The sequence below is a fragment of the Mirounga leonina genome, unplaced genomic scaffold (genome assembly GCF_011800145.1).
Source record: "Mirounga leonina isolate KUSES-001 unplaced genomic scaffold, KU_Mleo_1.0 Mir_93, whole genome shotgun sequence".
Classification (NCBI taxonomy): domain Eukaryota; kingdom Metazoa; phylum Chordata; class Mammalia; order Carnivora; family Phocidae; genus Mirounga; species Mirounga leonina.
Window position 1 is genome coordinate 8,434,813 of NW_023270854.1, and position 10,209 is coordinate 8,445,021.

General features: G+C 33.8%; 1 long non-coding RNA gene across 1 annotated transcript in view; it reads right to left on the reverse strand.

The window, feature by feature from the left end:
• LOC118004561 overlaps nucleotides 1-5,017 on the reverse strand; it is a 44,165-nt gene extending 39,148 nt beyond the window's left edge. Inside the window, exon 1 of the long non-coding RNA XR_004677619.1 lies at nucleotides 4,964-5,017. This is a non-coding gene — a long non-coding RNA (uncharacterized LOC118004561). The remainder of the gene's footprint in view (nucleotides 1-4,963) is intronic.
• Nucleotides 5,018-10,209: the final 5,192 nt, after the last annotated feature.

Here is a 10,209-nt window from a genome sequence, read left to right on the forward strand (position 1 = left end):
TAGAGAAAACAAACCAAGAGTAAGTATTGAATTACACTAGGGGAAAAGAGCTCAACAAAAGGAAAAGAGCTCAACAAAAGGAAGAAACTGAAATTAAAAGTATATCCAATTAGCAACTCAGCAAATTGATTAAACTCATACTAATTTTGTAAGTAAATCATTTGAGGTTTAACTTACTTTTGCATCATTTAAAATGCAGTTGGGTTTTGATTAGACAATAAACATTTCCACAATTTGACCTATCATTGAGAAGCACAGAAAATTGGGAATGCTGGGTATATGAAGAGCCAAATCATATTCATATCCTTTAACCAAATAATTACACCTAGAAAACTTTCTTTATCCAATGGGAAAAGACGACCTATAGAAAAAAATCCAAATGACCTTTACTAAGGGAAAATTGGTTAATTAAATAAATTCATATTCAAGGAAATATTACACATTCCCTTGAAATGCCAACTACACAGCAACATGAAAACTGGTTATGGTAATTGATAAGAAGAGTATATTATTTGCAAACAATGACTGCAGTTATGCAGAAAATTGCCTAAATGTTTGAAATCAATGCACTGAAGGATACACAGTGCAGTGGATAATTGACTTTTTTCCCTTTATTTTTTCTTATGTAATATGATACTGCTTTACAAATTTTAAAATATTCTTTGGCCACCTTATCTCATTCATCCTTTGGCCTTCCTGAACACTAGTTCTGCAATGTGAGCATCCATGTGTCTTCGTAATTATTTATTTTATACCCCTTGCTTCTTAGGTACGAGAGGCATAATCTTGTAAATTCAGACACTTGTTCTGTCTCTAATAACTTTATTACTATATTATTCATTAGATTTTTCTTCCACCATATTTATTAAAGTAGTCAGTTATTTTGGTATTTTAATATGACTATAGATGCTATTGGTCCTGCACTATGGGAGTGAAGTCTCAATTAAATTTCACAAATTACATATTTTGAAATCATATATTCACAGATGAAATAAGAATGTTTACCTCCTAACAAATATACATCAAATTGTTTTTTTTTTGTAAATATGCCTTGAGCAACTCATCAAAAACAATTTTTTAATTTGCTCATTTCTTTAATTAAGCCCTAGGTTTTGTCCTATGAGCCCCCAAATATCTATTCTCTCTATAATATAGAGGATTAATATTTCATTTTCATTTATTTAAAATCTGTTGACTTGGGGGAGTTGGAAACTTTGTATTTGACAGTTTCAATTAAACATTAATTTCAACTAATTATACTTTGAAGAATTTGCTACTATAAAATTAAAAATCTGAGCAGTGAAAATGACAGAATTTTCTTTGCTCCCAGTGAAAAGTCAAACTGTGGAAATGTTGATTGTCATTTCAAAATCTTATTTCCATGAGGAATATTTTCATTCCCATCCACTGGAAACAGTAATGACCTTTCATCAGAGAAAAACTGAAGATTTGACAACTGCAATCAAATAATCCAAATTACATTCATATGAGTTGATAGTGCTTTGGGTCAATCCTCTCTGGTGCTCAACTGCTTGGATGTAGAGGTGCAGAACATTGAAATATTTTGTGTGTTGAATGCATATTTCAATACATCTATTTCTAGGCTTCAAATAGGAAATGTTCCCAAATAGTTTTCCATATGAAACTATGGTTCCTAAAGTTTCTGTTGGGAAGCAGCATAAATTCCCTTTGCCAAATAAATCACAGGATCGTGTTCACCATTTTTGCTTGAGATTATATTCTTCCCACAGAAAAGGGCAGCTACGATTAAAATATGACCATACTCATTCCCATACAATATAACACAGTCCATCCTCTTGATCACAAAGTATTTGTTTGCCTCCCTTCATTCAAAATTTTTTACTCTCTCCCCAAGGGAAATTACTCAAACAACCTTCCTCAAAGTCAAAGATCCTATGATAATGTGTACATCAGATCTCTGTATGTCTTCTCTTGCTTCAGAAGTCTATGTACTAGGGCACCTGGGTGGCTCAGTTGGTTAAGCCACTGCCTTCGGCTCAGGTCATGGTCCCGGAGTTCCGGGATCGAGTCCGCATCGGGCTCCCTGCTTGGCAGGGAGCCTGCTTCTGCCTCTGACCCTCCCCCCTCTCATGTGCTCTCTCTCTTTCTGTCTCAAATAAATAAATTAAAAAAATCTTAAAAAAAAAAAAAGTCTATGTACTCAAAAGGCAAGTGATTTACACACCTCCCCTCCCCTCAGACCCAATATAATATAGTGAAACTAGGACAACAAACAATACTTCCATACAGAAAGGAGATATAGAAAATATTTATGAAATCTAACTCTATTATGCCTGTGGAAATGCTCCTTTATTTGGTTCAGTTTCCATCCCCTGAAAATAGTTGCTCAGTCTGTAATTTTCTATGGTCTTTGGCTTTTACTTTCTAGGAGATACATATACCTATACACATACATATACATGCATATACATGCATATACATACATATATAAACACATATACATACATACATACACATATACATATATATGCTGCTGTGTCCACGTTTGAATGGCAATGGATATTATGGACATTATTCCCTCTCAAGATGTTGACAGCATGCTCAGCCAGCTTCCTGCTTGTGGAAGTTTAGAGAAATGAGGGATGATGAATTCATTCAAATCTTGACAAGTCACTCTTTTATCCCAGACTGGAGGCTCATTTGCCAGTATAACTCTCACAAAAACTTAGTAATTTTTTTCTCTATTTTTTTTTTTCAATAAATTCCACAGGTCAGTTGTCACATCTGCAATTCTTTTGGAGACATTCCATTACCTCTGAGCTATTCACACCTTGAATTTGGGAGATGTTCTGGTAGAAGCACAATATCAATCTCCTTGTGTCATTTTGTTCAGTGAAAAATATTTACAGATAACAAAATTTAATAGATTAAGAGCTTTTAACAACAGGCTTGATGGCCATACCATTGATTTGATCCTTTCCAGAAAGTTAAACTTTAATTGACATTTATTTTTCAAATAAAGATGAATAAAAAAGAATGAGATCTTGCCATTGTGACAACATGGATGCACCTAGAGGGTATTATGCTAAGTGAAGCAAGTCAGAGAAAGACAAATATATGATTTCAACTTATATTTGGAATCTTAAAATGTGAAACCTGAAATCATAAAACTAAAAGAAAACATAGGCAATAATCTCTTGGATGTGAGCCTTGGCAACATATTTATGGAACTGTTTCCTCAAGCAAAGGAAACAAAAGCAAAAATAAGCAACTGGGACTACACAAAAATATTATTTATAAATAATATAGCTGGTTATTATCCAAAATATATGAAGAATTCATACAACTTAAAGCAGAAAAACAATCAAATTGGAAAATGGGCAGAAGACCTAGAGAGACATTTTTCCAAAGATAACACAGGTGGCCAACAGACACATGAAAAGATGTTCAACATCACTCATCATCAGGGAAATACAAATCAAAACCACAATGAGATATCACTTTATACCAGCCAAAATGGCTAAAATCAAAAAGAATAACAAGTTGGTGAGGATGTGGAGAAAAGGGAACCTTCATGCAGTTTTGGTATGAATGCAAACTGGTGCAGCCATTTTGGAAAACAGTATGGAGATTCCTCAAAATATTAAAAATAGAAATATATGATTAATTCCCCTACTGGATATTTACCAAAATAAAACAAAAACAGTAATTTAGGAAGATATGCCTTCCTTTCATTGCAGCATATTTACAATAGCCAAGATATAGAAGCAATCTAAGTGTCCATCAATAGATGAATGGATAAAGATGAGTACATACATACATACATACACACACACACACACACACACGAATGTTATTCAGCCATAAAAAAGAATGAACTCTTGCCATTTGCAACAACATGGATTAAGTTAGAGTGTGTAATGCTAAGGGAAATAAGCCAGTTAGAGAAAGACAAATACCATGTGATTTCATTCCTGTGTAGAATTTAAGAAACAAAACAAATGAGCAAAGGGAAAAAAAAAAGGAGAGGCAAACCAAGAAACAGACCGTTAACTATAGAGAACAAACTGATGGTTACCAGAGGGAAGGTGAGTAGGGGGATGGGTAAAATAGGTGTTGGGGATTAAAGAGTACACTTATCATGATGAGCACTGAGTAATGTATGGAACTGTTAAATCACTATATTGTACACCTGAAATTAACACTATGGTAACTATACTGAATTTTTAAAAATAATACACACACACACACAGTGGACTGTTTCTCAGCCATAAAAAGAATAGGATTTTGCCATTTGTAGATGGATCTTGAGGGTATTATGCTTAGTGAAATTCAGAGAAAAATATATAATTTTACTTATGTGGAATCTAAAAAAAAATGAACAAACAAAAAGCAGAAACAGACTCATAAATACAGAAAACAAATTGGTGGTAGCCAAGGGTGGGGGTGGGGGGGAAGGAATGGCTAAATAGATGTAGGGGATTAAGGAGAAAAAAAAGGGATCAAAGATGAAATGTCCACCAAAAAGTCATTGCTTGTAAGAGCAGGGGGACAATGTATGAGCCTTGCTGGCCAATGATTCTGTTTTTTTTTTTTTGTTTTTTTTTTTTAAGATTTTATTTATTTATTTGAGAGAGAGAGAATGAGAGAGAGCACATGAGAGGGGGGAGGGTCAGAGTGAGAAGCAGACTCCCTGCTGAGCAGGGAGCCCGATATGGGACTTGATCCCGGGACTCCAGGATCATGACCTGAGCCAAAGGCAGTCGCTTAACCAACTGAGCCACCCAGGCGCCCTGATTCTGTTTTCATGTGCTTTATTAGAGAAGAAAATCTAGTTTGCCTGACTAGGATTGGATATTGGATATTGGATATTGGATAAATATTGGATAAATAATTGAGGCTTTTAAAAATTTTTTTTATTTCCAAGTGTTTGGCATTATCAGGAAGCATCCTTACTAACCAGGGAACTGATGCTTTTTACCTCCTAAATTGTCCAACAGGAGATGCAGCGACTGGAACTCCATCTGAACTAGCTGCTGCCATGTGGTACCAGACACAATCCCATTAACATCGGAGACTGTTTCCTTCCAAAAAAAAAAAAAAAAGTCTCTTTGTGGTTTGTAATTGCAGCTGAAATCACTTCCTCATTGCAGGTGTGCAGGACATCCCACCAAGGCCTCTACCTTCCAGAAATCTTTTAAATACTCCATAGACCAGTAACAAGTCGACCTTACATAACAAAGGTGCCTACCTTCTTTTCAACATCAGAGAGCACTGGGGAGAATATGTATCATAGTATAGAATCATAACATATATCCTATTGCTCTGATCTATAGGCTTAAAGCTGAAAACATCAAGCTTTCATGATCCTGTGCCTGTATGTAAACACACACACACACACACACAGAGGACCATGTTCAACCATATTCAGAGTTACAGAACACACAGAAAAAATACACTTCACATCACAAAGATGAGCATATTGTCTATGGAGTATTTTCTTTCCTTATTTTTTATTGATTCTAGTTTTTTAAATGTGAAGATTTTTATCTCAATGAAGCCATATGTTAATAGAGGAGAAAATGCTTTATAGAAGCTATAAAATGCTACTTTAACTCTATCCAACAGGTGTTCGTGTATAAGCTACCTCCTCTTCCTTTTGGCTGAGCCCTGTTTTGGTTCTTCCACTGGAAGTCTGTTTCTTTACTTCAGCTTTGTTTTGATCCACACAGTTTGCATGCATCAGTTCTGCTATTTTTGCCTGCTTAGTTTATAGCACGCATGTTGAAAGCCCAACAATTCTTTTTAAAAGAAAACAAATTCCCTTATTTATAATTTGCTCTGATAAGGTCAGAAGAATGGCAATTTCTTTTGATAAAGGAGAAAAACATTTTTGGAAGAATTCAGATGAGGCATCTCTTCATCTGGGACTCTTTATTTCTGAAATTAAGTAGGATTAGCATATAACCATAAATGGAAGATGTATTTTTGTGTGCCTGGAATGGCTAAAACAAAATGTAACTCTATGTTCTTGAATGAATGATCTATTTTCTATGTTATGCAAATTTGGTTTTAATGTAGGCTTTCCAAAAGAGGAAATCACATATCCATAAATGAAGAATAAAATATAATAAAAATAAATGCAAGAAGAACTGTTCATCTGCTCAATCAGATCATTTAGTTAGCTATCTGCTTTTAATTATTGTTCTAAGAGAAAGGGTTTTGTGCTGCAAGTCGTGCTTGAACAGCACCCTTCTGAAACCACATGGTTTTGGCTCAGAGACCTGGAGGAAGGGGCCCATCCTGTGAAGAAACCGAATAAACCTATCATGAAATGATTGGATCTCCAACCAGTCTTGTTGTAAATATCATACAAGATATGAATTAACAGATTACATTAATTGGCCTCAGATTGTTACTAATGGAGCTTCTCATAAACGGTGCTGAGCCAAGTTACCAAAACTGTCATTGCAGAAAGCATCTAGCTTTTCATAATTTGTAATCCTTTAAGAAAAATCTAAGGATATTTCCTTAAATTTCAGAAAAATACTGTCATAATACTTTGTGAAAACCACATAAAATGACACTAAAGATTAAATTATTTTCCAAAAATTAGGTGGGTAACTGAAAATGGGATTCCTTCCCACATCTTATACCACCACTATTATTACTATTACTACCACTTACTACTAAAGAGTCAGAGACTCGATAGTAAAAAATAAAGCCATAAAATATTGGAAAATACTGGAAAAAATTTGGACACTTTTTTTATTACCAAATGGGAAAATTTATCTAAGTATGATCTCAAATCATGAGTTCATAGAATTATAAATGTAATCAAATAAGGATACAATTTGTGTATAGCAATAAAATATGTCCTACACAGAAAATGTAACAAGGGACAAGTCTCTTATATGAAAAGTTATATCAATTCTATGCAAATTGACATAAAATATGGAGGGACAGGGTTCACAAGAAAGAAAACAGAATCTCTCTTAAATATTGAGAGCTATGTGGCTTCACTCAAAATTAGGGAAAAACTTTTCCAATTTATGTAACATTTAATATATACTTCCACTTTATCCATTCAACTACCGATGGACACTTGGGTTGCTTCCATACCTTGGCTATGGTAAGTAATGCTGCAATAAACATAAGAGTGCATATATCCTTTCAAATTAGTGTTTTTGTATTCTTTGGGTAAAGGCCCAATTTGTAAAATAATTTTTTCAGGAATTATGCACCTTATTACACCTACCTAGATACCTTTCTGATTTATCAAAAATTTTTGTGGATAGTAAATGATTAGTCATTAGACTTGTACAATTCACTTTTTAATTCCAGTGTAATTAATGTACAGTGTTATATTAGTTTCAGGTGTACAATATAGTGATTCAACAATTCTGTTATTACATGTTTTCTTTGGAGAATGTTCTGCCCATTTTTAATTAGATTTTTTTTGGTATTGAGTTATAAGAGTTCTTTATATATTTTGGATACAAACCATTTATCAAATATCTTATTTGCAAATATCTTCTCCCATTCAGTAGGATTTTAGTTTTGTTGATTGTCTCTTGTTTCAGAACTTTCAATTTTGATGTTGATCCAATAGTTTATTTTTGCTTTTGTTTCCCTTGCCTCAGGAGACCTATGTAGAAAGATGTTGTTACAGCCAATGTCAGAGAGACTATTGCCTGTGCCTTTTTCTAGAATTTTTATGGTTTCTGGTCTCACATTTCAGTCCTTAATCCATTTTGAGTTTATTTTTGTGGATGGTGTAATACAGTGGTCTAGTTTCATTATTGTACATGTAGCTGTTCAGTTTTTCCACTACCATTTGTTGAAGAGTGTCTTTTTCCCATTGCATATTTTTTGCCTCCTTTGTCAAAGATTAATTGACCATATAATCATGGGTTTATATTTGGGTTCTCTATACTGTTAAATTGATATACATGTCTATTTTTGTGCGAGTACCATGGTGTTTTGATTACTACAGCTGTTTTTAATTATGTTCAGTTAGCCAACATACTAATTTTTGATGTAGTGTTCAACGATTCATTAGTTGCGCATAACACCCAGTGCTCATCAAAACACATGCCCTCCTTAATACCCATCACCTCATCACCCAGCTTACCTCATCCCCCCACCCCCTCCCTTCTGTAACTCTCAGTTTGTAGTACATCCAAGTGGGATTGTGATACCTCCAGCTTTGTTTTTTTCTTTCTTAGATTGTTTCAGCTACTTGGGGTCTTTTGTGATTCCACAGAAATTTTAGGATTATTTGTTCTAGTTCTGTGAAAAATGCTGTTGGTATTTTGATAGGGTTGCATTAAATGTGTAGATTGCTTTGGGTAGTAGGGACATTTTGACAATATATTTTCTCCCAATCCATGAGCATAGGATATCTTTTCATTAGTTTGTGTCATCTTCAATTTCTTCATCAATGTTTTATAGTTTTCATTGTACAGGTCTTTCACTTCCTTGCTTAAGTTTATTCCTAGGTTCTTTTTGGTGCAATTGTATAGTTGATGTTATGTGTCACATCAGTTGATTTGCAAATATTAAATCACCCTTGTATCCCAGGAATAAATCCTACTTGATCATGGTGAATGATTTTTTAATGTATTATTGGATTTGGTTTGCAAATATTTTGTTGAGGATTTTTGCATCTATGTTCATCAGAGATACTGGCCTGTAGTTTTCTTTTTTTATGGTTTCTTAATCTGGTTTTGGAATCAGGGTATGCTGGCCTCATAGAATGAATTTGAAATCTTTTCTTCCTCCTCTATTCTTTGGAATAGTTTGGGAAAAATAGGTATTAACTCTTCTTTAACTGGTAGAATTCACCTGTGAAGCCATCTGGTCCTGGACTTTTGTTTTGGGGAGTTTTTTTTTTTTTTTATGGATTCAGTTTCTTTGCTGGTAGTAGGTCTTTCAAGTTTTTCTCTTTCTTCCTGATTCAGCTTTGGGAGGTTATATGTTTCTAGGAATTTACCCATTTCTTCTGAATTGTCCAATTTGTTGGCATATAATTTTTCATAATATTCTCCTACAATCATTTGTATTTCTGTGGTGTCAGTTGTTATTTTTCTCCTTTCATTTATTATTTTGTTTGAGGGTTTTTTTTTTTTCTTTGATGAGTTGGCTAAAAGTTTTATCAATTTTGTTGAATTTTTTATAGAATTACCTAATTTTATTTTTTTAGTTTGTATTTGTTTATGTCTGCTCTAGTCTTTATCTCCCTCTTTCTACTGATATAAGGTTTTATTGTTCTTTGCTAGCTCCCTCGGGTGTAAGGTTTAGTGGTCTGAGATTTTTCTTGCTTCTTGAGGTGGGCCCGTATTGCTATAAACTTTCCTCTTAGACCGGTTTTTGCTGCATCTCAAAGATTTTCGACCATTGTGTTTTCATTTTTATTTGTCTCCATTTTTTTTTTTTTTTTTTTTTACCTCCTCTTTGATTTCTTGGTTGACCAATTCATTGTTTAGTAGCATGTCCTTTAACCTCCATATATTTGTGTTCTTCCTAGATTTTTTTCTTGTGGTTGATTTTAAGTTTCATAGCATTGTGGCCAGAAAAGATGCATCATATGACTTCAATCTTTTTCAGTTTGTTGAGACTTGTTTTGTGGCCTATTCTGATCTGTGATCTATTCTGGAGAATATTCCACGTGCACTTGAAAAGAATGTGTATTATGCTGTTTTAGGATAGAATGTTTTTAATATATGTTAAATCCATCTGGTCCAATGTGTCATTCAAAGCTATTGTTTCCTTGTTGATTTTCTGTTTGATCTATCCATTGATGTAAGTAGGGTGTTAAAGCCCTCTATAATTATATGATTGTTACTTCCTTTTTGTTTGTTATTAACTGCTTTATGTATTTGGGTGCCCTCTTGTTGGATGCATATTTACAATTCTTATATCTTCCTTTTGGATTGTTTCTTTATGATTATGTAATGTCCTTGTCTCTTATTACAGTCTTTAAGTCTATTTTATCTGATGTCAGTATTGCTACCCTTTCTTTTCACCTCCATTTGCATAATTTTTTTCCATCACTTCACTTTTAGTCTGTATGTTTCTTTAGGTTTGACATGAGTCTCTTGTAGGCAGCAGATAGATAGATCTTGCATTTTTATCCATTCCATCACCCTATGTCTTTTGACTAGAGTATTTAATCCATTTAAATTCAAAGTAATTATCAATAGGCATGTACTTATTGCCATTTGG